At 37.2% G+C, this 27,955-nt stretch overlaps 1 long non-coding RNA gene across 1 annotated transcript; it reads left to right on the top strand.

Moving 5' to 3' along the window:
- The first annotated feature begins 47 nt into the window (after positions 1-47).
- On the top strand, positions 48-27,715 carry LOC128314424 (uncharacterized). Its single transcript, XR_008296048.1, has 3 exons — positions 48-446; positions 25,670-25,752; positions 27,019-27,715. It is a non-coding gene; the product is annotated as an uncharacterized LOC128314424 (long non-coding RNA).
- The last annotated feature ends 240 nt before the right edge of the window (positions 27,716-27,955 follow it).

Below are 27,955 nucleotides of genomic sequence, written 5' to 3'. Positions count from 1 at the left end.
TCCCAGGGCCCTCCTGGCTCCCTCCCGGCACCCCAGACCAAAGCGAATACTTTTCTTCCTTGTGCCTCAAATCACACAAAGGAACAATTTAGAAGTCACGTCCTTGTAAAACATTCCACTTGAGGTGTTGTGAGCTAGATGACCTTGTAAGGGTAGGAGGGAATATTACAAGAAAATAACTATGTTGTTCCTTTGTGGGTGATCACACAAAGGAACATTTTTAGAATTAGGTAATGCCGAGATACATAGATAATGCATGCTACAAGGAATTTGCTAACAAATATAATGCCACGCTTGCTACAATAAAGTGGCCAGTCTAACACACTGCTGTTGTCTGTGTCCATTTTACTTTTGTTTTATTTTATTTTCACTTTTTCGCCAACACGTTCATCCTTCGGGAACCCCTGGACCTGCTGGAGCTGGACTCCGGCAAATGATTATCACAGGTAATTCCGGCTGTGTGCTTTCTAACTCAAGATGGCCACCTGGCAATATGCTCATTAGGTTTGCATCCTCGCTCATACTGGCCTTCACTTTCGGAAGTTGGAAACTGTCCTTTATATTTTTAAGCAGTGAATGCCACAGATTCTCTGGGATATCCCTTATGTCTTTCAAAAAGCATGGAGATTGTGCTTTCTATAAAAAAAGTCTCAATTCTCTTGTTAAGAAGAGATATTTGCCTTCATTATCTGAAATTGGAGATTTTCTTGGCATACCATTTCTTTCTAGGGTAATTTTGCATTTTGCCCTTTACGATTAGGTGCATCAAACACACAGAGTTCGTTGGACAGGGGCTATACTCACAACTCACACATCAGGGCACATCAGTGGTGCTCATCTGGAGACTATCCCATATACATTTTAGAGAGTTTGGCATTTGCTAAAGAAGACTTCAGTCAGCAGGGGCAGGAAGCCGACACTAGAGATCCCTAGATGAAGTACTAACAGGCACTGAGTGAGGGGGCTGGGATGGCAGGAGCCTCTGCATCTACCGCAAGAGGCAAGACTCCAAGGGACTGTCAAAGACAGATAAGCACGCATGCATGGAATTCAATTTGTGCTGGTCCAAAAATCAGCAGGTGCAATGAATGACACCCCAAAGACCCTCCTTGAATTGTTTGGAAATTAAACCTCTCTTTCAGATCCTCTGATAAAATAGCAGACAGGGCAGCTCTGCTATGGGAAAGAAGAGGAAGATCAGAAAGTGTTGGGTCTCAAGGGAAACTTCTATTTTGGGCATAAAAAGTGCATTAGTCACCTGAAGTCAAGACATTGAATTTTAAGTACTAGAAAGCCTGTCTTGGGCAAAGGTGATGCCATCAATGCTCTAGTTGCTGCAGTTTGGGAAGCCATGAAGCAACACTCTCAGAGGGAGCAGGCGAGTGCCTGTTCAGAGAAAAGAAGTTCTGAAGGATTAGAAATGCACAAAGACTCCAAGTACTCTAGTTTCCTGCCAGTAAAATATTCCTCCTCCCATTTTCTCCTCACCCCACCCCGCAACCAGCCTCCCTGCTAAGAGCAGGAAATAGTTGTTCTTTGGCCACTGAGAATGCCTCGGTGTACTCCCTAACTGATGCACATACATCAATATTAAAGAGAGGACAAATTATAACAATTACACAGCTTCCTACCCCGAAGGGATTTGTGTTCTTCTTGGGATGACAATATATACACAGTACAATGAGTCTCATGTCTGGATCCTCCCTCCTGAACCTGTCTCTGGTCCCACCATGCTAGACTAATTTTGGGGTCCTAGCCAAGTCATGCTCTTTGTCCCTGTTCTTTCCTCTGCCTGAACTTTCCCTTCTCTCCCCACTCTCTCTAACCAACCCATCCTCCTCCTTCATTTTAGACCTTAATCCCTTCAGAGTCCTTTCTTGATTCCTTTCATTGGGATAAGACGTGCATCCTCCTCTAACCATGCAAATATTTACCTGTGTACTGCCCCTACCATAATATCTACAACATTCTATTCTATTTCTGAGACTACTTCTCTGTAAACTTCTCTGTAAACTCTGTACATTCCCTAGATTGTACATATTGTGGCCAAAGGGCTCATGTTAATCATCTTCACTATTACATCTTAAAACACAGATTTGTACCTGGCATATAGTGGAAATTCAGTAAACAATCTCTGCCTAAATGAATTAAAATTACAATAAAGAGCTTAAAATGTTTTTATAAATTTCTTTTTCCTAGTTTGAAAAATACCAGTAGTTGACTATTTTCAAATGTCCAGAAAACTAGTGAGGAGTCATTCATTCCAGTTATCACCAGAGAGGACGAAAAGATTGTGAGACCAATAAACTGAAGCAAGGTGTTTGTCACTTTCTGCATTGTCACTTTCTGGAATTCTTGTTCCAACCAACAAACAGTTCTTCCTTTCATCTGCTCTCTGCCTCACATACCCACATAAACCATCCTCCATTCTATAGATAGAGTGGTCCTCCTAAAACAGAAACCTGAACATATTACTCTTTACCTAAGATCTGTCACTGGCCATCTAATTCATATCTGCAGGAGAAATTTCAAACCACTCCATACAGAACATAAGTCTTTGTATTATTTGTCCCTTGCCCACCATTTTAGCTTCATCTGTTATCAATCTGTGCCTCAAAATTTACACTTCAGCAAGGCCAAACACTTATTTTTATTGCTTTCACATATTTACAAATAAACAAAAGTATAGTAAAATACAATACAATACAATACAATACAATACAATACAATACAATACAATACAATTCGGGTGCCTGGGTGGCTCAGTTGGGTTAAGTGTCAGACTCTTGATATAGGCTCAGGTCATGATCTTATGGTTCATGGGATCAAGCCCTGCATCAGACTCCACTCTGACAGTACAGAGCCTGCTTGGGATTGTCTCTTTCCCTCTCTCTCTGTCCTTCCCCCACTTGCTTTCTCTCTCTTTCAAAATATATAGATAAACATTGAATAAATAAATAAATAAATAAATAAATAAATAAATAGTCATGATGTTGAGTTTCTCCTATACTTACCTAAACCATAAATTCTACCACCAAAGCAAAAGTACAAGAAATTATATCCCTTCTTTCCATATTCTTCTTAGTTTGCAGGCAGTCCTACGGTTGATCTGTTTCTCATTTTTTAAGGTTATTTTATGTTCATCTTACACTTATGTCATCTGTGTAGGCTCTTTTAAAACTTATTTCATCACTGCAAAATTGTTAGTAAAGGAAGAAGTCAGTGTTTAGTGCTTCAGTCTCCAGCACACTAGGGGTTGACCTAATTAAAAGGATGAGGAATCCACAGCACAGTTTTGCATACAATGAACTGACTTAGAGGGTGCATAGTCATAACACAGTAACCCTCCCCTATGGGTAACAGTTTGTCCTATATGCACCTGACTGACAACCTGCATCCCACAGGGTGGCTAGGGTTCAGATGCCATTTTCACCTTGATAGCATACCTCTAGTGGAGAACATAATAAAGAGCATTGTTTTAGTGCAACTGCTAAAGATTTCAATCAAAACTACATTGAAATAAAAGCCTACCCAGAATGGCCACGTCTCCATGCATAGTTAGAGAATTGCATACATTTTGCAGAAAGATGTGCAATGGAAAAAGACTAGCCACTGGTAACGCAGATTTGAATCAAAGGTGTGCATTATGTATAAATGCATAACTTTTACCTAGTGAATAGTGCCAAATAACACAGATGTGCCCCAGCTGTGCTGCTAGAGGGTTTCATCACATTCTACATAAAATTTATTTATTTCTAAGGATATCACACTTGACTTAGGTTGCAGTCATCATGACAACAACAAATACATCTTATTAACTGAGCTCCTTATATTATTTCAGTTTAAAATTTGGTCATTACCCTTTAAAATATACGAAATTATTAATAATTTAAAGAAATGAATATTCTTCCCGCTTGACATTCTTCCACTTAACATATTCAAATATTCCTTTTTAACATTATGCTAAGTGTACTAGAACTTATTTCAGACCCCCTTTCAATTAATTTATATGAAATAGAGATCCCCATGCAAGAAGTCACAAAAGGCAGAAAATGATTTTCATAAGTTCAAACTTAAAGATTATTTTTTTCCTCCTTTCTATAAGACAGGCTCAAATGTCAACACATCAGCATATCATTTGCTTTTCATTGAGCTGTTTGCTTAGTATTCACAAATTCAATTACTTTCAGTAGCATCAAGCAAGATTCTTACATGATTTTATTCTGCAACTCCGAATTTCTTTTCTGCTGCTTTTTGCTTTGCTTGCTTAAAAAAATCTGCCATTTTTTTGGTGATGTATCAGCAGGTTTCATCCCCATCATGGGTGAAACAAATACTCATCTAAGAGGTGAATAGCAGTCTTGCTTCACACTTTGAATCTAGTTAAGATGAGATATTCCTGTGTAGTTATTTTCATGCCAAGGATAAGAATCAGTTTATGACAGATATGAAACACTATTACCCATTTTACAATTTATTTTTACCAAGTACTTGAATCTAGATTTTCTTAAAAATTAAGACTTCTTAACCTTCAGACTCCACCCCCTTACTTTATGTCATATGTTTATACTTATTATATTCACAGAAGGCATATATGTAAAAAAAACACCCTTTCTTCTATTTTCAAAAAAACATACATGGGTCATTGCTTCAATTTGGAAGTGAATTCTGCATCCATTGTTTGCCATTGGTCACAAAGCAAACATAAAGAGAGGAGAGAATGGGAATAGATTAACTCAAGGCACATTTAGAACAGTTCATCAGTATTTGAGTTGTCTCATAGTTATGTCTATGTGTTAGTCAGTGTTCTCCAGAGGAACAGAACCAAACTCCATATATATGAGATTTGCTATAGGAATTAGATTACATAATTATTAACACTGAGAAGTCCCACAATCTGCCTTCTGCAAGATGGATAACCAAGGAAGCTGGTGGTTTATACTTCAGTTGGAGTCTGAAAGCCTAAGAACAAGTAAACCAAATGTCCAAGGGTAAGAGAAGATGTATGTCCCAGCTCAAACCAAGAGCAAATTTTCCCTTCCTCCACCTTTTTTCCCCTAGTCAGGCCCTCAAAAGTTTGGGTGGTACTCCCCTGCATTGGTGAGGACAATCTTCTTCTCTCAGTCACTCAGCACTTATATGCTATTCTCCTCCAGAAATGGCCACACAAATATATTTACTGATAATGTTTTACCAGGTATCAGGCTATCCCTTAGTCCAATCAGATTGACACATAAAATTAACCATCATAGTCTACCTTTGTAGTTTTTTCCTATGATTGAGGCTATTATTTCAGAAAATTCATAAGTCAAAAATCTTCAAACAAATGAATGCCAATAGGAAATGTAGAAACTTGACATCATTTCTAAACTACTCTCTTAATGTTTCTGAAGCATGAGCCATGTATACTGGGCCACGCTGTGACATTGGCAATGCACTCTGCAGCCAATGAACAAAGATGAAACTAGAAATAAAGATATTCTTTCTTCTAGATGAAGTTAAAAAAGCTTTACCGTGACCTATAAGGCATTATGTGGTTCATTCCATCATGCCTTCATCTTGTATTACTCTTCCTGTGATGTCAACTGACAAAATTTTGGTGCCATGATATTAGTCTATTAGCTTGAAATGGCAACCACTAAAAGTTTACACTTGGTATAACCCTTCCACAAATATTACTTCAAGTGATTTTCTTAACATCCTTGTGAGAGATAATAATACCTATTTAAAACTGTGGATACAGGATTGGAAATGTTAAAAAAAAACATATTAACTGGTAGAGCCATGACACACACCTAGGCATTCTGACTCCACACCTCATGATTTTTCCAGTCTGCCATGCCTGTCCTACTACAAACAAAGTGATTATGCCACTTCCTTTGAGAGATTGTCCTGCCCTTTACTTATCTAGTTCTTCTAAGATACCGTATTATTTTGGTAGTATCCATTTTAAGCTGCAGTAGATTTTGATCCATGTGTTCTGACTTGCATTTAATCACATTTCTGCATGCTTTCATAGCCTCAATGATTAATTATCCCTATGCCTCCCACCACCAGAGCAGGCCACCCAGAAATTTTGGATATGGAGCGCTGCAGACTATTTAGTAATGGTAGTCAGCCTCAGGTAGCACATTGTAAGGATAGTAGAAATCTTTATTTCCCTTGTTCGCTCCAAGATGATAGCAGTTGGAAAAATGTTATGCAATTAGGCTCCTTTCTGTCTTGAAAACAAATTTTTCTTTGAGATGTCTGAGATAACTGGCTGGTTATTTGCCTATGGGTCCTAGTATTACATTTTATAAAGGTAGAAGCAGACTCCATTAAAAAAATGTTTGAATTCCATATACTTTCATTAGAGGACTGTACAGCCTTGTTAGCAGACACAGGTGATGCTCACAACTGGTGAGGCTGCTTGCTGTGCCCTCCCTAGTGCCAGAAATCCTCAGGCTGACTTGGAACCACAGTCCGCATTCCTAGCAGTCTCTAGCTGCCCAGGAAGAAGGCCCCACTACAACAAGTTAGAGGCAGTGATGGCAGAGCAAAGCTGTGACTGAATGTGGCTCCTCACTCTCCTCACAATGACTCAGTGGTTTGGGTGCACCTGTATATTTCCTCACACTTCGATTTGGCCATGGGACTTGTTTTAGCCAATAGGATGTCAGCAGATGTATTGCCAACAGAGGATTGAAAAATTCCTTGCTCGATATAGTTTCCTTCTCCTGGATCACTGCCATGATCATGAGAAGAATGTGCTCACTGATCACATGAGGAGATAAACACATGGAACAGAGCTGAACCTCCCCAGCTGAGCCCAAACTAGATCAGCCAAACCCCAGACAACCCTCAGCTCTGTGATAAAATTAACTGTTGTTTAAGGCCACTGTGTTTGGGGTTGGTTTTCTAGGAAACATTTTTTGTAGCATTGGCTAAGTGGCACATACTGTCTTTTTTACTGTTATCTCACAGTCAAAAAAATGAATGTACTACCATTACCAAGAAACATATTGGACACATTGAGTTTTATACTAGGATAAAATATCATACATCATAAAATATACACTAAAATGCTGAGTTACTTATGTTGATTTTACTAATGAGGAAACTGAAACTCAGAAGGATGCCACTATTTACAAAACTAGATGGAATAAGATGGAATTATGACCTCAGAACCAAAGCCTTTTACAATATATTATTTGTCTCTGGCTTGAAGGTGATTTGCCAAAATTTAGGATTCTTGCCAGCCAAATCGTCCATCATAAACAACACCATAAAATGCATAAGCATAATAAATCCATTCAAATATTAGTTAGATCCTTAGGGTTCATGATCCTAAACTGAATCATACCTGCAATTATGGGATATAATAAGCTTTGCAGATAGGTGAATTACTGTCATGTTTTCCATTTCTACCCCCACCAATCATTATAAACATAAAAGTGACTGAGCAGTAACGCAGTCATGGCTGTTAATAAATCATCACTATTGATAACATGACTTAAAAATCCATCTATAAAAGCAGTTCTGGGCTAGCCATATTCTGAGAGATTTGGCAGTATGGTATTTTCCTGGCAAATGTTTTCTAACTTAAAACGGGAATTTGTAAATAAATTGGAACACATGCAATTTTATCTTACAGTAAAACCTATAATAATAGCGTTGTTCAATCAACTTCACAGAAAGAGTAAGGCAAGACAACGGGTTGAAGACCCAACTAAGGACCTAATCACAAAATGCCTTAGAGATCATATCAAGGGTTTTGGACCTCATCCGAAGCAATGGCATGATGTATTATTTTCCTAAGACTGTCATAACAAACTATCACAAGGTATATGGCATAAAAAAAATTTCTCTTGGTTCTGGAGGCTAGAAGTACAAAATCAAGATGTCAGCAGGATCATGTTCCCTCTGAAGACTCCAGAAAGAATCCTTCCCCATTTCTTCTAGCTTTGAGCTGGTGAGTGCCAGCATTCCTTGAGTTCCATGGCTTATGGCAGTATCACTCCAATCTCTGCCTCTGTCCATACATGGCTATTTCTGTGTTGAAATCCGCCCTCCTTTTTTTTTTTCTTTTTTTAACAGGCAAAGGTAAACTATACAGATGGGAGTCAAGACAGTGATTGCCTTTTCTTTGTTTAAAAAACTTTTTTTTTAATGTTTATTATTTATTTTTGACACAGAGGGAGAAAGAGATAGAATTCAAGCAAGGGAAGGGCAGAGAGAGAAGGAAACACAGACTCCAAAGCAGGCTCCAAGCTCTGAGCCGTCAGCACAGAGCTTGATGCAGGGCTCAAACTCACAAATCACAAGATCCTGACCTGAGCCAACGTAAGACACTTACCTGCCGGAGCCACCCAGGTGCCCCAAAATGTCCCTTTTCTTATAAGGACATGTTATTGGATTGTCACCCACCATAATCCAGTATGACCTCATCGTAAATTGATAGCATCTTTGGAGAGCACATATCCAATTAAGGTCATGTTCACAGGTTCCAGATAGACATGAATTTTGGGGAGACACAGTTCAATTCAATGCAGAATCATGAAAAAGTTTTATGCAAGAAATTAGCTTGACTATGTGACCCTCTATACATATGTCTTCTCCATGTGTGGCACTAATTAGGAATCTTATTACCTCAAGTGCTATGTATCAGTATAGACTCTTATTTACAGACAGTATCAAACATCTCAAACATTTTAAAATGTTTAACACACAGCAAATCCAAAATGCATTTGACTGGATTATTTTGTTCTTAATGAGATAATACAATTAAACTTTAATTCCCACATTTCTAATTCACTTATATTTAAGTCAGCAGAAATCTCTATCTGTCCAGGTATCATAGTCCCCAAATTTTCATATATACCTACATATACATACATGAGAGAAAGATTGAGAGAGGGTGAGAGAGAGAGTCATTTATACTTTGTGCATCAATAACAAATTCAGATTAAAAAGCTTCAAGAAAAAATTAAAATCTAATATGATAAAAAGAGGGTTTTCTCAATTTGAACTTTATTTGAGATTTTTTATTGATAAAAGCATTTCATATATAATGAATAAGAATAACTTTTTATCCTATCTTGGAAGGTTTCTGGAATATAGAGTTTATTCTCATGAGGAATTTAAAAATTCAAATGAATTCCTAGAGATAACATAATATTGTATTTCCAACAAATTCAACAATGTAATAGTTTTTCTCTAGAATAGCTTTTCTCTATAAATTTCATGACTCTTTGTTAATTGTGGGCAGAAAATTTATATATATATATATATATATATATATATATACACACACACATATATATATACAAAAATATACAAATATAGATAGATAGATAGATAGATAGATAGATAGATATAAACTTTTTTATTGGCCTTCACACTTGATTATTTCTTTTTTTCCTTTTTAAAACAGTGAGGGAAAAGTATTTTTTTAAATTTTTTATGTTTATTTATTTTTGAGAAAATAGAGAATGTGAGCAGGGGAGGGGCAGACAGAGAGGAAGACATAGAATTTGAAGCAGGTTCCAGGCTCTGAGCTGTCAGCACAGAGCCTGATGCAGGGCTCAAACTCACAGACTGTGAGATCGTGACCTGAGCCAAAGTCAGATGCTTAACCGACTGAGCCACCCAGGCACCCTGAGGGAAAAGTATTAATGGTGCATTTCTGAAACGTGTGGATGCCACCCAGGCACCCTGAGGGAAAAGTATTAATGGTGCATTTCTGAAACGTGTGGATGACTTGCACTGATTTAAGTCCCTAAAGCTGATAAGTCTGTAATCATAGGACGCTGTGACTTTGAAGGAGTTCATCAGCTTTAGATTTCCAGTCATCAAATTTGTACAGTTCCACACTGATGATGGAAATAGAGCTTTAGATCTTCTCAGCCTTTTGGCTAAGATCAACTGAAACAGAGCCATAGAAAAGTCTCTGGTGTTCTGTTAACACTCTCAGAATACAGTTCTCTCCACCTCCCTTTCCCTGTACCTTCTTTCTCCTTCTCTTATCCCCAAAACTATCTTCCAGTGAAACATTCAAATGGTTACTCGTGATACTCATAACAAGATCATGTGTCAGGCCCTGTAAGAGGGAGCCTCCTTATCTCTAGACCAGGGGCTTCTTAATTCATGGATCCATGTGTCCAAGGAGACTTCACAGATGGGGATCTCAGGTCTGTGAGCCCCTTAAAGCTGTATGAAGCATTGTAAGTGTGGTATATATATACAGTGGAATATTATTCAGCTTTAAAAGGGAATGAAATCTTGCCAATTGCCATGACATGGATGGAGCTAGAGACTATTATGAAATAAGTCAGTCAGAGAAAGACAAATACCATATGATTTCACTCAGATGTGGAATTTACGAGTCAAAACAAATGAACAAAGGGAAGAAAAGAGAGAGGCAAACAAAGAAACAGACTCCTAATTATAGAGAACAAACTGATGGTTACCAGAGGAGAGGTGTGGGGGGGTGGGGGTATGGGTTAAAAAGGTGATGGGGATTAAGAAGGGCACTTGTGATGAGCACCGGGTGTTGTATAGAAGTGTTGGATCACTATATTATACAACTGAAACTAATATTACACTGTATATTTATTAATTGGAATTTAAATGAAAACATAAAAATAAGCGGTATAAATTATTAAAGTCATTATTACATGTTTAGATAGAGATCATAAGGAAACGTTGCACACTTTGCCTTATGTAAAATATACAAAAACCCAAAAATATTTTCCCAGGTAATATAAAGATGTAAAAAACTCTTGTATCTTCAATGCCTCTATACTTGTATACAAAGTCTGATTTTTAACTCCTGTGGGTTTAAGAAAGTCAAAAATCTTTCAAATATCAGGGTGGACTTTGAACTAAATCTATTCTCTGGCTCAAAGCATCCAACTGAAGTATCTCCAAAGGAGGTCTGCAATGGAATCTACAATTAACCTACTTACAAGATCATTAATGTCATGCTATAATGAAATATTTGAGCATATTATAGCTATTTTTAAAAAGTTTCTAAAATCATGCTATTGATGCAGAAAGAGAAGTAAATTGAAATTCAATTAGCCTCTACTTTTAGAACGCTTTTAATTATCAGGTTGAAAACCTGCACCAATTCAATTCCCATTCATTAGGGACATGAATTTTTAGGACTCTCCTAAATTTAACACGTAAAAAAATAAAATCTTTTGCTGTGAAGCACTTAGAAGTATTGTTTCACCAATGGAAAATAACTGGGGCAATGTGAGTAGGCAATGTAAAACTGTGATAATTTTCACACAGATATTGTACTAACTCATCCCTAAGATGCTTGGATTTCACTTTATCCCGTCACTTACAGAGTATACATGTTCCAGTGCTCAGGAGCTGCTGAAAAATAGACTAATGGGAGGAGACAGGTGACCAGTAACTAAGGAAATGCTGCTCGCACATTTTAGCCATGGGTCCACACTGACGTGGACCAAGTCATGTTTCACTAAGTCACTAAGTGAAACTCTTTTCCATCTAATTCACAGCTTCTTTCCTTCACTAAATTTTTCTATTTCAAACAGAATCTGATGAAAGATTTTCCAAACTGCCAAAGAAAGCCCTACAAATCAATTTTTAAAGGTCAAGGGACACCTGGGGAACTCAGTTGGCTGAGCGACACATTCTTGATTTGGGCTCAGGTCATGATCCCACAGTTCATGGGATTGAGCCCTACATCAAGCTCTGTGCTCATAGCATGGAGCCTGCTTGGGATTCTCTCTGCTCCTCCCCCATTCGCGTGCACATGTTCTCTCCCTCTCTTTCTCTCTCAAAATAAATAAATGAACTTAAAAAAAAGTCAAGCAACCCAATTTAAGAAGATGAACAAAATATTTTAATCATCACTTCACAAAAGAGTTTATCTAAATGTGCAGTAAGAAAATGAAATCATCCAGGCATCTGGGTAGCTCAGTTGGTTAAGCCTCCGACTTTGGCTCAGGTCATGATCTCTCAATTTGTGAGTTTGAGGCCAGCTTTGGGCTCTGTACTGACAGCTCAGAGACTGGAACCGGCTTTGGATTCTGTGCCTCCCGCTCTCTCTGCCCTTCTCCCACTTGTGTGTTCTCTCTCTCTCTCTCTCTCTCTCTCTCTCAAAAATAAATAAAAAACGTTAAAAAATTTTAAGGAAAAAAGAAAATGAAATCAGCAGCAGCAAACACAAATAAAAACCATAAGTGTATTCTACTACACTCTTATCCAAATGACAAATAAAAAAAATCTGGAAAGGATATGAAGCAACAAAATTTCTCACGCAACACGGATTAATAAAACCATTTTGAAAATTTCCTTAACAGTTTCTAATAAAGATGACTACAATATATAACCTATTACCAAGTGATTGCATTCTTAAATATATACCCAGCATTAATCAATATATGCTTGAACCAAAAGACATGAGCAAGAATGTTTTTAGAAATGTTTTTATAATAACTAAAACTAGAAAAAACCAATATGTCCATCCACAAAATGCCATATTATACAGTGATAAAGAAGTTGTTGAAGTATAAATCTCATTCACATAACGTTGACACAAAATCATCCAGACCCCAAATAATATATACTTTTTTCTTTTGCCTTATTGTGGTAAAATTAACAGATATAATTGTAATATACTTACAGTATACAATGTGATGATTTGATATACATTGTGAAAGGACTCCCACAATGAAGTCAATTAACACATCCATCACTTCACATATTTACCTTTATTATGAGAACACTGAAGTTCCACTTTAGGCAAATTTCAAGTATGTATTATTAACTATAGTGACTATGTTATACATTAGGTCCTCAGACTTTATTTGATAATTAAAAGTTTGCACCTTTAGGGTGCCTGGGTGGCTTGGTTGGTTGAGCATCTGACTTCAGCTCAGGTCACGATCTCATGGTTCATGAGTTTGAGCCCTGTGTCGGACTCTGTGCTGACAGCTCAGAGCCTGGAGCTTACTTCAGATTCTGTGTCTCGCTCTCTCTCTGTCCCTCCCCTCCTCATGCTCTGTCTGTCTGTCTCTCTCTCTCTCTCAAAAATAAATAAACATTTAAAAAAATAAAAGTGAAAAAATTCCCCACCCTTTTGGGGCACCTGGGTGGTTCAGTCAGTTAAGCATCTTGACTTTAGCTCCCATCATGACCTCATGGTTCATGAGTTTGAGCCCTGAATCAGGCTCTAAGCTGACAGTGAGGAACCTGCTTGGGATTCTTTCTTTCTCAAAAACAAATACATAAACATTAAAAAAAGTTTGCACCCTATTTCTCCCATCCCCTATCCTCTGAAAAACCACCATTATACTCTTATTTCTATGAGTTTGACTTTTTTTTTTTTTGATTCCACATATAAGTGATATTGTGCTTTTCCTGTCTGGATTACTTCACTTGGATAATTCCCTGTAGATTAATCCACGTTGTTGCAAATGGCAGGAGTTTCTTCTTTCTTTAAAGCTAGATAGTAGTCTATTATTCCATAATACTATTCCATATATATATGTATGTATATATATGGGAGGGGGGCAGAGAGAGAGAGAGCTGTTTCTTTATACATTCATCTGTTGGAGACTTAGGTTGTTCCCATACCTTAGCTATTATCAATAACGCTGCAATGAACATAGGAGTACATATATGTCTTTGAGATCCTGATTTTATTTCCCAGATATATAATTAGAAATGGGATTGCTAGATTACATGGTAATTCTATTTGTGACTTCTTGAGGAACTTCCATATTGTTTTCCATAGTGGTTGTAGCAATCTGCATCCCCACCAACAGTGTACAAAGATTCTTTTTCTCTGCATGTTCACCAATGCTTGTCCTTCTGTTCTCTTTTTGATAGCAGAGATCAGCCATGAAATTGTATCTTGTTGTGATTTTGATTTGCATTTCTCTCATAATTATTGATGTTGAGCATCTTTTCATGTATCTGTTGGCTGTTTGTATTTCTTCTTTGGAAAATGTCTTTTTTTGGAATCATGTCTATTCAGACCCTTTGCCCATTTTTTAATTGGATTATTTGGAGTTTTGCTACAATGTTGTTTCTTCTATATTTTGAATATTAACTCCTTATCAGAGATGTGGTTTGTGAATATTTTCTTCCCTTCACAGGATGCCTTTTCATTTTGTTGATGGTTTCCTTTGCTGCACAAAAGCTTTTTGTTTGATACAGTCCCATTTGTTTACTTTTGCTTTTGTTGCCTTTGCTGTTGATGTCAAATCCAAAAAAAATCATCGCTAAGACCAATGTAAAAGAGCATACACCTATGCTTTTTTCTAGATGCTTTATGGTTTCAGGTCTTACATGGAAGTCTTTGATCCATTTTGAGTTGATTTTTGTGTATTGTATAACGTAGGGGTCTAGTTTTATTCTCGTGCATGTGGCTGCCCAGTTTTCCCATCACCATTTAGAGACGATCCTTTTGCCATTATATATTCTTGGCACTTCTGTCAAAAATTAATTGACCACTTATGTATAAATTTAGTTCTGAGTTTTCTATTCTATTCCATTGATTTATTTATGTGTCTGTTTGTATGCCAGTACCATAATTTTTTATTTCCATGGTTTTCTAGTTTGAAATCAGGAAATATAATGTCTCCAGCTTTGTTCTTCTTTCTCAGGGTTACTTTGGCTATTTGGGGTCTTTTGTGGTTCCATACAAATTTTAGGATTGTTTATTCCATTTCTATGAAATTTTAGGAGTGTTTAGCCTATTTCTGTGAAAAATGCCATTGATATTTTTATTGGGATTGTACTGAATCTGTAGATTGCTTTGGGTAGTCTAACATTTTAACAATATCAATTCTTCCAATCCATCAACACAGATCATCTGTCAATTTATTTGTGTCTTCTTTAAATTCTGTCACGATTTATAGTTTTCAGTGTAGAGATATTTTACCTCCTTGGTTACATTTATTGCTAGGTATTTTATTCTTTTTGATGTAATTGTGAATGGACAAATTGGACTGTTTTCTTAATTTCTGTTTCCAGTAGTTTGTTTTTAGTGTACAGAAATATAAATAATCTTTACATTTTTTGTGTCCTGCAACTTTACTGAACTCATTTATTAGCTTTAACAATTTTTTGGTAAAGCCTTTAGGATTCTCTACACATATTTTATGTATATAAAGTATAGTGTAATTTTCAAATAGAGAGTATATTGTTCTTCATTTCTGATTTGGATATATCTTATTTCTTTATTTATCTAATTGCTCTGGTTAGGACTTTAAGTACTATGTTGAATAAAAGTGGTGAGAGTGAACATCCTTGTCCTGTTTCTCATCTTAGAGGACAACCTCTCAGCTTTTCACCATGGGGTATGATGTTAGTTCTGGGTTTTTCATATATGGCCTTTATTATGTTGAGGTACATTCCTTTTATACCTGATTTGTTTAGAACTTGTATCATAAAAGGATGTTGAATTTTGGGAAATGCATCTGTTCTGTCTATTGAGATGATCATTTGATTTTTATTCTTCATTTTATTTATGTGGCATATTACTGAATAATTAGTGTATGTTGAAACATCTTTGTATTCCAATGAATTTTACCTTGTCATGAAGTATAATCTTTCTTGTGTACTTTTTAATTGGGTTTGCTAATATTTTATTGAGGATGTCCACATCGATGCTCATCAAGGATATTAGCTTATAATTTTCTTTTTCCCCTGTAGTGCTTTACTTTGGCTTTTGGTATTAGGGTAATGCTTACCTTGTGAAATGAGTTTGAAGAGCTTTTTCCTCTTCATCCTCTTCAATTTGGTGAGAAATCTGAAAATAATTCATATTGTCTTCTTTAAACTTTTGTTAATGTTTATTTTTAATAGAGAGAGACACAGAATGTGAGTGGGGGAGGGTCAGAGAGAGGGAGACACAGAATCTGAAGCAGGCTGTTAGCACAGAGTCCAGTGTGGGGCTCCAACTCACAAACAGTGAGATCAGACCTGAGCTGAAGTCAGACGCTTAGCCAACTGAGCCACCCAGGCACCCCTTCTTTAAATGTTTTGTAGAATTCACCAGTGAAGACATTTAGCCTGGACCTTGGTTTTTGGGGAGGTTTTTGATTAACTGATTCAATTTCCAGAGGGAGATAGCAGGGAACATGCCCGCCAGCTCTGTTAGGCTCCTGGAGGATCCCAGCCAGCACCCACAAGCAGGCTGAGTAGAAGTTGGAACCTCACGCGACAGCTGAGAAACAATGCAGTCAGATCTCTTCCAAGAGAAACTGGGAGATGAGAATTTTTGCAGGCTTCCTCTGTGTTGAGCCGAGGGGTACAACCACAGCAAGTGCTCAGGTGCCCATTTAACAACTGCATCTTGGTTTTCTGTAATTCTGTAGGGACTCCTGATTACAAGCCCTGTCAGTTATCAGCAATCAGTGATTTGGGACTCATCTCTCAAATGGCAGTTATAAAAGCTGAGGAGCCAGATGTGTGGACAAGCCTCTTACAGGGGTGAAGATGGTGACTTGATTTTATTGGTGGAGCAAGTGATAGGAAGTGAGGTAGAGAACTATCCACTGACTCTTTGGAGTTCTGGGGGAGGTTCCCAGTTAGCACCAAGATGTGAGCTAATTAGAAGCCTAACCTTCAGAGACCAGTTGGTCAAGTATGCAGTCAAATACCTTCCAAGGAAAAGCTCAGATGTGGGTATACTTTGCCAGCCACCTCTGTGCTGAGCTCAGGGAAACAGCTACAAGAATTAGTCATGTGTCTTTTTAACAACAGTTTCTTCGTTTGCTATAGCCCTGAGGACTCCTGAGTGCAAACTCTGCTGGCTTTCAGAGCTGGGTGATTTGAAGCCCCAGTCCTCAGATGGCAGACTTAAAAGTTGGGGTTTGGTGTCCAAACCCTTTACTCCGCAGGGAGAAGCTGAGAGTTAGGGGTTCCCTATTGACTGTAAGTTGCTATGCCAGCGTAAGGTATATGGGTATATGGCAAGAGTATATCTCAGCCTATCCTACCCATTTTGATGTATATTCATTTTGTATTCATTTCATGTGTACATTCCACTGTAAGAGCCAGTCAACTAGTTTCTGGATATCTCTCAGAGGGAATTAATTATGTATAGCTGTATATTCAGTGTATCTGTGGGAGGAGGAAAATTCAGGAACCTCCTACTTTGCCATCTTTGTGACATTTCCAAATAATCTATGCTTCAAGTTTTTCATTTAAAAACATTTAAGAACACACAAAACTGAATTTTTGTGATAGATTGAAATGGTGTAACCATTGGAGTTATTGACTGAGTTACTGACCCAAAGAAGGCTTCTATGATGGTGAAAATGTTCTGTATCCTTGATGTTTGCAAGTGTACATAATATGTAAAATATAAAATTATGTATGTAAAATTTATATGTAAACGTCATCGATTTGAACTTTCAAAATTTGTTTTAAATATATACATGTGTGTATATGCATATGCATACACATGATGTATGAATAAATGTATATACACATTAGGCCTCAAATATCGTGTATTTTCGGGTGCTTTGTATATGATTTCATAATGTGTCAAAGAATTTTAGGTGACTAATTATAATTTTCCTCTCTTCCGATATGTAACACAATGAATATTCTGAAATAACCACTAATTATGATAAGATCCTGAATAAATTTAAATTTTAAATAGACATACTTTTAATGTTTTACTACTTCTGCACAAAGGAAAATATATTTTAAAAAGAATTACAGAAAACAAACAAAGAATTGTGACATATTAAAAAAAAAACGTCAAGGCTGCAAAGGGGCGGGGTACCTGGGTGCTCAGTCCGTTGAATGTCTGACTTCAGCTAAGGCCATGATATCGGGGTTCGTGAGTTCGATCCCCGAATAGGACTCTCTGCTGTTAGTGCAGACCCCCATTCCAATACTCTGTCTCCCTCTCTCTCTGCCCGTCACCCATGCTGTCTCTTTTTCTCTCTCTCAAAAATAAATAAATAAACATTAAAATAAAAAAGACTGTACAGAGACAACTGGACACATTTGCCTAGGATATGTGGACAAGCACTTGGAAGTACATGTAAAATTCCTACATTAAGCCAGGTTCATTAAAAAGCCTAAATGGCCCCAAGTTGGTATCATTCTAACTCACAAAGTAGCAAGTACAAATCATCCTAGAAAAACATTCCAAACTTAGGCCCTCAGATCTGCCACAAATTGAATTAACTCAAATATGAGCTCACAATTAAAAATTATCAAATAGATGAGGAAAGGAGCAACAGACACAGAGTAAAAAACAGAGTCGATCCTATACAAAAACTTCTGATATTAATCTTATGTCCACTTTTTACTTTGCCTATTCTGAAACATTTAGAAAACAAAAGAAAAATCAGGAAAATAAGATAGCAAGAAGTAAACATAAAAATGACTTGGCTTATTTGGAGAAGCAGATTTCAATTCTAGAAATGAAAAGTATAATCATTGAAATTTAAAAAAAAACAGTAGATTTGCTGAAAAACAAGTTAAACACAGCAAAAGGAGAATTAGCGATCTAAAGATAGATCTGAAGAAATTTCTTTACATGAAGCACAGAGAGATTAAAAAATACAAAAGAGTAGTTAAGAAATGGAAGGAAAATATACATTAAAAAAAAAGAATATATACAGGGGTACCTGGCTGGTAGAGCATGTGACTCTTGATCTCAGGGCCAAGAGTTCAAGCCCCATATTAGGGGTAGAGATTACTTAATTAATAGAAGGGTGTTGTTGTTGTTGTTGTTGTTGTTGTTGTTTTTATTTTTTTTCAATATATGAAATTTATTGTCAAATTGGTTTCCATGCAACACCCAGTGCTCATCCCAAAAGGTGCCCTCCTCAATACCCATCACCTACCCTCCCCTCCCTCCCAACCCCCATCAACCCTCAGTTTGTTCTCAGTTTTTAACAGTCTCCTATGCTTTGGCTCTCTCCCACTCTAACCTCTTTTTTTTTTTCTTTCCTTCCCCTCCCCCATGGGTTTCTGTTAAGTTTCTCAGGATCCACATAAGAGTGAAACCATATGGTATCTGTCTTTCTCTGTATGGCTTATTTCACTTAGCATCACACTCTCCAGTTCCATCCACGTTGCTACAAAGGGCCATATTTCATTATTTCTCATTGCCACGTAGTATTCCATTGTGTATATAAACCACAATTTCTTTATCCATTCATCAGTTGATGGACATTTAGGCTCTTTCCATAATGTGGCTATTGTTGAGAGTGCTGCTATAAACATTGGGGTACAAGGGCCCCTATGCATTCAGTACTCCTGTATCCCTTGGGTCAATTCCTAGCAGTGCTATTGCTGGGTCATAGGGTAGGTCTATTTTTAATTTTCTGAGGAACCTCCACACTGCTTTCCAGAGCGGCTGCACCAATTTGCATTCCCACCAACAGTGCAAGAGGGTTCCCATTTCTCCACATCCTCTCCAGTATCTGTAGTCTCCTGATTTGTTGTTGTTGTTTTTAAAGAGTATATACATATATATACTTAGGAGAGAGTGAGAGAGAGAGAGACCCCAAGATTTAAAAATCTAGCGACTTCCCACTAAACATGAGAGTACTTCCTTCTCACCAGTGCTCAGAACTTAGGCACTGGGGTGGCTCAGTCGGTTGAGCGTCCAACTTCAGCACAGGTCATGATCTAATGGTTTGTGAGTTCAAGACCTGCATTGGGCTCTGTGCCGACACCTTGGAGTCTGGAGCCTGCTTCAAATTTGTGTCTCCCTCTGTCTCTGCCCCTCCCCAACTCATTCATTCTCTCTCTCTCTCTCTCTCTCTCTCTCTCTCTCTCTCTCACAAAAATAAATAATAAAACACTTAAAAAGTTTTAAAAAGAAAGAACTTAGTCTCAATGAAAAGTCAATTCTTCTGACTCTTCCTTCAAAATATTACACATCAGTGATGGATTGAGTCTAGCATTGCCAATGTCCTTGTAAAACAAGTCAGTCTCATCAGTATTGAAAACTTGTGCTTCCTCATATGCTTTTCCTGAATAACTCTTCTGTAGTCTTAGCCTCCAAACCTTCAGACCACCTCACCTGCACATATAACATTTTTCGTGTCTTATCATCTTTTGAAATGTATGAGTCAGTCTGAGCTAGCTAAAAAGGTAACGGTTTCCTGTCCCTGGATAATACGACAGTAAATTTCTTTGGCTTTTAGCCTCACCATGATGCTGTTACTACACTTTTTGGTTAGTGGCCATTTCACAAATTTAAAAATTTCCCTGCTTTTCCATAGCTTTATCACACATTATAGACGTTACGTTCTGGAGAGGCCTCACCTACAGATTGGAGAATTTTCTCTTCCATTTTCTGATGCATCATGTTGTTGATTTATTAACAGTGAACTCACTGCCACCGGCACTGTAACTCATGTCTGAATGAAGCTTATGTAATACATATGTTTTCTCTGTAAGGCACATCACAGCCTTCTCTCACTTAAGAACACCAGATAACACCTCAGCGCTATGCTTGGGGAACATTTTAAACAGCAAAATCACCAACGAAAAGCACAAAAATGCAGAACTCATGGCACTAAATAGACTGCCAAAAGGATGCTTATTTATAGTAGGAAAGCTGAAATAAGAACACTGAGCATAGCCTTGTTCAACCTCCACCGGGACCTTGCTCATTAGGCCACTCAAATTTTTCCTTTCTTTGTGCATTTCCATGAATGATCACGGAAGTGCCACGAGTATTGGTTTGGGGCCACAAACACGTTTAGCAAGTAAGTAAATTTGCAAATACAAAATCTGCAAATGATGAAGACACACCATGCCTCCCACAGTTTGTATTCATTTTCTATTGAGGCAGCAAAAAAGTTTCCTCAAGCTTAACAGCCTATAACAACATGCCTTTATTGTCTCATGTTTCCATAGGTCAGAAAACTAGACACAGCGTGTCTCACTTGGGCCTTCTGCTCAGAACCTAACAAGATGGAAATAAAGGCGTTTCCTAGATGGGGCCCTCATCTTGAGGCTCTGAGGACAACTCTGCTTGCAAGCTCATTAAGGTTGTTGGCAGAATTCATTTCCATCCCATGCTTTCCACATGGTCATCTCCATCTGCAAGCCACCAATGGCACTCCAATCCTTCTCAGCCCTAGTAAGCCCTCTAACTTTCCCTTCTGCCAGATTTTTAGGGCTCATAGGATTAAATTAGGCCCATGTTGAGAATCCAGCCTAATTCCAGCCTATTTCAAGGTTAGATGATTAGTAACATTAGCTCTGGAAAGCAGCTTTTACCATGTGATGTAACATATTCAGAGTAACATCACCAGGGTCAAAGTACGGCCTACCACACAGTTTTAAAAATAAAGGACTAAAATATCAGAAATAGCCTGTAGGTTGGAAAGTTTATAAGACTTAAAACTCAAGATGTTATGGAGTTGGAGGTGAGGGGAATGTTAAGCTGGTAGTTAACTTTAAACTTTATTAAGTTTAATATTGAATATACAGATTAAAATGCCACACATAAGGGGAAAAGCAGCAAAAAAAAACGAGACAAAAAAACACACACAAAAAATCAACTCTAACCTTAAAAAAGTAAAGAAGAAAAAACATCAGGGCATTTATAATGTACAAAATAAGATTTTAGAGATAAATCACAGTCATAGACTCCTCCCCCCCAAAACATGGTCAGGATTGATAAGAAGAACCATACAGCTATATATTATTTTCAAGAGACCAACTTAAGAGCTAAGGATACAGAAAATTTGAAAATAAAGGGTAGAAAAACAAATTTCAGGCCAACTAAAAAACCCTCTGGGGATAAATTTAAAAGTCTTCATTTACCAGGACAATGGAAGGATTGTGACTGTGTATACACTAACAACATAACTTCATATATTTTGTGAAGAAAAAAAAAGTGTTAAGTCAGGGAAAAACCAACAGATCTAACAATACAATAGAAGAATTCAGGACAAATTTCTCAGTTACTGATAGTAAAAACAAGTAAAAAGTAACAAATATATGGCTTGAGGTGATATACAGATCCCTGCACCAAATAATTTTGAAACTAAACATTATTCTCAAGAGCACATTTATTTTATTTTTTCTAAATATGTATTTATTTATTTTGAGAGAAAGAGAGAGAATACCAAGCAGGTTCTGTGCTGTCTGTGCAGAGCCCGACACGGGGCTCAAGCCCACAAACCGTGAGATCATTACCTAAGCCGAAATCAAAAGTCAGACGTTTAACTGACTGAGCCACCCAGGTTCCTCTCAATAGCGCATTTATAAAAGCTGAACAGATACACGATCACGAAGCAAGGTGAATCAGACATCACAGGATCAATAAAATGCATTTGTGCAATTAAGAGGATCACCACACAAAAAGTAATCATTTCAAAGGTCATTAATCTGCAAATTTAAAAAACATGCCTTTAAATCAAGAATTGAAGACATGAAAGTCAAAATGAAGATGAATATAAATTTCAGGTATTCTCAGAATGTTTCCCAAATTATAGAAAACTACAGCGGTGATGTCATTTTTATAAAGCTCAAAAACAACACAAAGCAACACGTTGTGTAGAAAGCATGAAACTGTCAAAACCAAAGGAAACATAACCAAAATATACAAAATAGCAGTTTCCTCTGTGGAGGGGGCAGAGTGAGCGAGAAACTCAAATGGTGTATCAGTGGTGTGTTGGTGTAGCTTTACAATGGGTGCTAATCTCAAGAATGTTTTATTGTTATGTTTCTTTCACAACTTAAATATTCATCATAAATATCTCTCTGTGGATATACTAAATAATACACAAAGTTAAAATGACCATAAAGAATAGATGTTATTTTCTGACAGAGATACTGAAGCTGACGAGAAACCTGCCATGTATAAAGTTAGCAGAATTTTAAAAGCTGTAAACACCATGAGCCACAGAAACAAACGATAGCGTGAAATGTGCTGAAGAGTGTTGTGTTGTGAAGGGCTCTAGAGGACAGCCTTTTCCTTTTCCTCCTCCAGACACACATGCCAGTCTTTTTCTATGGCCTGTATAAAGAAGCTATGGGAATTTCTCCATCCCGCAATTATGCTGCTCAAAAGAAAGACGGACAGTTTTGTATCTCATACTTATTCTTGTTCACTGGAGTTCGTATCTAATATATCCCCCTGGTGCCGTGGGCTTTGTCAGGTAATCTAATGCATTCCCTTGTGGGATTCCTGATTTTTTTCCCCTGCCCCTTGACAGCTTCATGCATACACAGGACCTCATGGTAGCTGTTACCAACATGGGATCCCTCTTTCACCCTCTCACTACTAAGCTCTCCATTTGTTGTTTTGTTTTTATCTGCTTTCTGAGATGATGCAGAAGTGTTGTTTCCTGGTCATTTGTGGCATTAATGAAAGTGTGTTGTGGCTTTTGTCAAAGAAGCTGACCTTCCGTGCTCCCTTGGCTTCATTATATGTGTTAGGTCTTTTTACGTTATCAGCGGGGGTGATGGGTGGGCATACATGCGTGACTCTCCAATTAGGACAGACATGAAAATTCTGGGGCTCAACAGAGATCAAAGCTGCCCCAGATGCTAATTAGAGATCCTCCCTTACACCATTTTGGGTTTTGTCAGAGCATTTGATTAAAATGGTTTCTGCCTTTCCTTACTCTATCTTAACATGAAAAGAAGGGAAAACTCATCTGAGTGAACTACAGACATACAGACATACACATCTACATCCTGCCAAATACAATTTCATGATTCATATTCATACATAAAGTTTTCTAGAGTACACATGCATTATCACTTTTTTTTATTTACCACAAATTTAGTGGCTTAAAACAATGTACATTTATTATCTCTCAGGTTCTGTCAGGAGTCCAGGCATGGCTTACCTAGGTCATCACAGCTCATAGCTGTATTCATGGGGGCCTCAGCTTCTTACTGACTCTTAGCTAGAGGCCACTGTTAGGTCCTGGAAGCCACTCACTTCTCCCCACCATGTGGCCTTCTTCATAGGCAGTCATAACATAGCTGTGTCTTTTATTGGTTTTTAAAATGTTTATTTATTTATTTTTGAGAGAGAGAGAGAGAGAGAGAGAGAGGGAGAGAGGAAATATGAGCCAAGGAAGGGCAGAGAGAGAGGGAGACAGAGAATCCCAAACAGGTGCCACACTGTCAGCACAGAGTTTGATGTGGGGCTGGAACCCATGAAATGTGAGATCATGACCTGAGCTGAAATTGAGTCAGATTATTAACCGGCTGAGCCACCCAGGCACCCCATAGCTGTGTGTTTTATCAACAGGATAGTCACAGTGGGAAAAGATGGAAATTTTACATAATATAAAGTCATCACAGGAGTGGCATCCATTATCTTTGTCATAGAACCTAACTTAATGAAGTGATATTCCATCACCATATTCTAATGGTAAGAAGTAAGTCACAGGCTCCACCTGAACTCAAGGTGATAAAACTACACAAAGCCTTAGATAGGTCAGAGGCAGGAGTTATTAGGAGTTATCCTAGGATCTGTCTGCCACCCCACAGATATTTAGTAAAATATTGCCTATTACTGAAGAGTTACATCATATGTTTTGAAAATATTTTGAAAAAATGATTGCCTATTCTTTAAAAAAATTTTTTTCTTAATGTTTATTTGTGAGAGAGAGACAGACAGACAAAGTGTGAGCAAGGGAGGGCCAGAGAGTGAGGGAGACACAGACTTGAAGCAGGCTCTAGGCTCTGAGCTGTCAGCACTGAGACTGAACTCATGAACCGTTGAGATCATGACCTGAGCCAAAGTCAGACACTTAACTGACTGAGCCTCCCAGCTGCCCCAATGATTGCCCATTCTTAGTTATCTAAGTGCAAGTCAGAAAGTTACTATTACACTCAAAGTACAATATATGAAATCATTATGCTTCCTTAAGTTGCTTATTTTTCTCTTTATCTTCTTTGGAAGAATGTGACCATGGTTTTTGCTATTTTCTTTGCCTCCCAAAAAGATGAGTTATAGCAAGTGCTTTTTTATGTATCTCATTAAAACATAATCTTTATACACTCATCTAATTAAAGGTATAAATCAAATTTTAACTATCCCACTTTTATAAAATGTAATGATAGAACATTTTCAATAAATAAATTCTAATAAACAGAGAACAGAGGAGGCACATATGCCTACTTCTATTTTTTCCACATCCCTAAAGGATTTCCCATTGTGTGTGTGATATCTTATTTGCAAAAGATAGCCTCAAGTATTCGCCCAGAGGAGAATCGGCCACGCATATGAAGAATCAGTGGTATTTTTCAATTTTTCTCATCCTTCCTACAAGTTCCAGGTGTCCATAATGGTTCTTTCCTGAATGTGATCTACTGCAGAAATAAAGACCATCAGATAACACATTGGAATATGCCAATTTTTTCTATATAGAGTCTCCGTGGGAGTACTTTTGTCTCACACAAAAATTACATAGTTCTGCACTTTGTCAATTTCATTGTTCAAAGTTACTCCCTCCTGACAAAGCAATACTTTGTAAATCAGGTAAAAACTGAAGACATCACATGCATATGGTTTTCACATATACATATATTCGGTAAAAATAGCAGTTATGGCTTATACATTGACTCCAACAGCTTTACAGATGGAACTTTTTAAATTAGCCTTTCCAAGAAGTAGGGCTACTGTATTTAAGCAGCTAAACCTGTGCCATCATCATTAGATTATTTCTCTTTCTTGTTTCCTCAGTTAAAAATATGTTTCCTTATACTGCTCAAATCCTGGGAAAGAAGGCTGAGAACTGATATTAGGATATCAACCTAAGCAGATGGGTAAGTTTATTCTGGTTGTTGCTGCTTTTGAATGTATAAGAAAGGAATAGTAATAAGGCTTCCTTTGTGAGGTAATTGGGAGGATTAAATAAGTCATTACATATAAAACCTTAGGGATAGTGCTCCTTGTATTGTAAGCCTTCAATAGGAGCTAATATTATAAATTACAATTTGAGAGCTCAAATATTTTAAATATCATGAAATTCCAATTACAGAATCATAAGGATGAGAACTAAAATGAAAACAGGAAGATTTAAGTTGATTTGTGTAAGAGCAACTATAACAAGATTAAATTCTATCCATCATCTCTACGTTTTCTTAATACATCCATGTGGTTGGCAGGTGGTGAGGAAAAATCCCTAGACCATTTCAAGAAAGAGACTATGTCCCATGCCATGATCACAAATTGTTGAAACAGGGTTCTAGTCAATACACTTGTAAATCAAAAGTGAGTATCTTTCAATGCCTTGTGCTTTGTCAGGTGAAAACTCAAACCTATCATAGATACATGTAGTTCTATCTTTCTGATGGTTGTTAAAGGTGACAAGTGAAATGACTTCTAGCAATTTCACTCAGATCCCCAGAGAGCAAGAGCCAAATTCAAGATACAAGCAGTAAAAGAATGTTGTATGAAAGTGATACAGGGCTTGATGGATTGAAACACAGTCTCAGTGGGATTAGGAGGAGAGACTAAAGCAAGTCAAGTCCTATTAAATTGTCTACCGGGCTCAGGGATTATGTTATTCAAGTGGCAAAAGTGATAGAGCATCGGGGTATTGGCTCTCTATGTCAACAATTCACTTCGTTTTGATGGTGGGCAACTTGGGGTCTCGTAAGTTGGAGCAGCTACAACAACTGCTAACTGAACAATATTCAGCGAAGTTAAACAAACTGGGAGTGAAATTTCTTATTTCACTTGCCCACCATTTACGTGTGTGTGTGTGTGTGTGTGTGTGTGTGTGTGTGTGTTTATTTGTGCAAATTTTACTTCCTAAGATCCAGATTCCAAATAAAACTTTTCTGAGAAATTAAAAGACAAGTGTTTTGTTTGATGGGGGGTGGGGGGGAGGATGCATTTCCTATGTAGATTTTTATTACTATTATTACTTAACCAGCAGAAATTAAACTGAGGAGAAAAACACATTTCTTTTTTTTTTGTAGGACTTATTGTAATTTTATATATATGTGTATCTTTCAAAGCTTATTTGGTACTTTAGTGTCTTCCCTCTTCACGGTTAAAGGGTTTTTTTTTTTTCCTTTTTGCAGGGGAGAAAGAAATTCAAATTGTGTAGAGACTGCATCACCATTCGGTAGAATTTGCCATGGTTATAAAGCTGGCTTTTGAGAAAATTTCATAAACAATTTCTGCAGATAAGCATCCATTCTCTCACTCGGAGGTCCACAACAATGTTTTTTTTGGTAGGCATAATTGCCTATTCTTATGTTATTTCAGAGGAGAAACTGTGTTTTGAGTTTGATATTAGACTCTGCAGTCCAGCTGCCTTTATTTTATATAGGTCTGCTTCTGTAGCTATTCTACAAGCCTTTAGGGAGCGGTGAAGAGGAGTAAACCATAGACCTAAAGAAGCATTTACCATAGGTGAATATTTAATTAGTCCCTTGTTCGACAGGATTGACCCTCACTATGGATCTACTATAAAAATTTCCCTGTAATAAAAACTGCACTTGATACTTTTGTCTCAGGGAAGTACTTCAAAATATACACAACATATCTTAGAAATCAGAGAGGAACCGTCTACAGTGCAATAAATTATTCCTGATACATTGCCATTTTGTTTACGAATTATGGTTTCTGTATTCTCAATTTATATGCCAACCTTACACAATAAACTACATAAAAGAAAAAAAAGGCCCAAAGAAAGTCAAAATATTTCAGAGAAATGATCATTTTTGACAGGACAAGTTTAAACAATTAAAAAACACCATAAGAAAACATATTATGATCAAATCCTTGACATATACACACTTTGAGTTCATTTTTTCACACATATATTTTGTTAGCTGAAAATAACAATACACTTGTAAGATATCCATACTTAATTAATTATAATCAGCTACACATTTAGCAATGTAGATGTTGGAATATTATGAAAAAGATCTCTGAAATTTGGGCTCTCTTGGTCGTTCCATTAGTCTAAGCCTTCTGAGACGCTGATCACAAGATGATATTAAATGTGCAAAT

The sequence above is a fragment of the Acinonyx jubatus genome, chromosome B1 (genome assembly GCF_027475565.1).
Source record: "Acinonyx jubatus isolate Ajub_Pintada_27869175 chromosome B1, VMU_Ajub_asm_v1.0, whole genome shotgun sequence".
In the NCBI taxonomy this organism is placed as follows: Eukaryota; Metazoa; Chordata; class Mammalia; order Carnivora; family Felidae; genus Acinonyx; species Acinonyx jubatus.
Note: the sequence above shows the minus strand (reverse complement) of the source record. Positions and strands in the feature narration are given on the sequence as shown.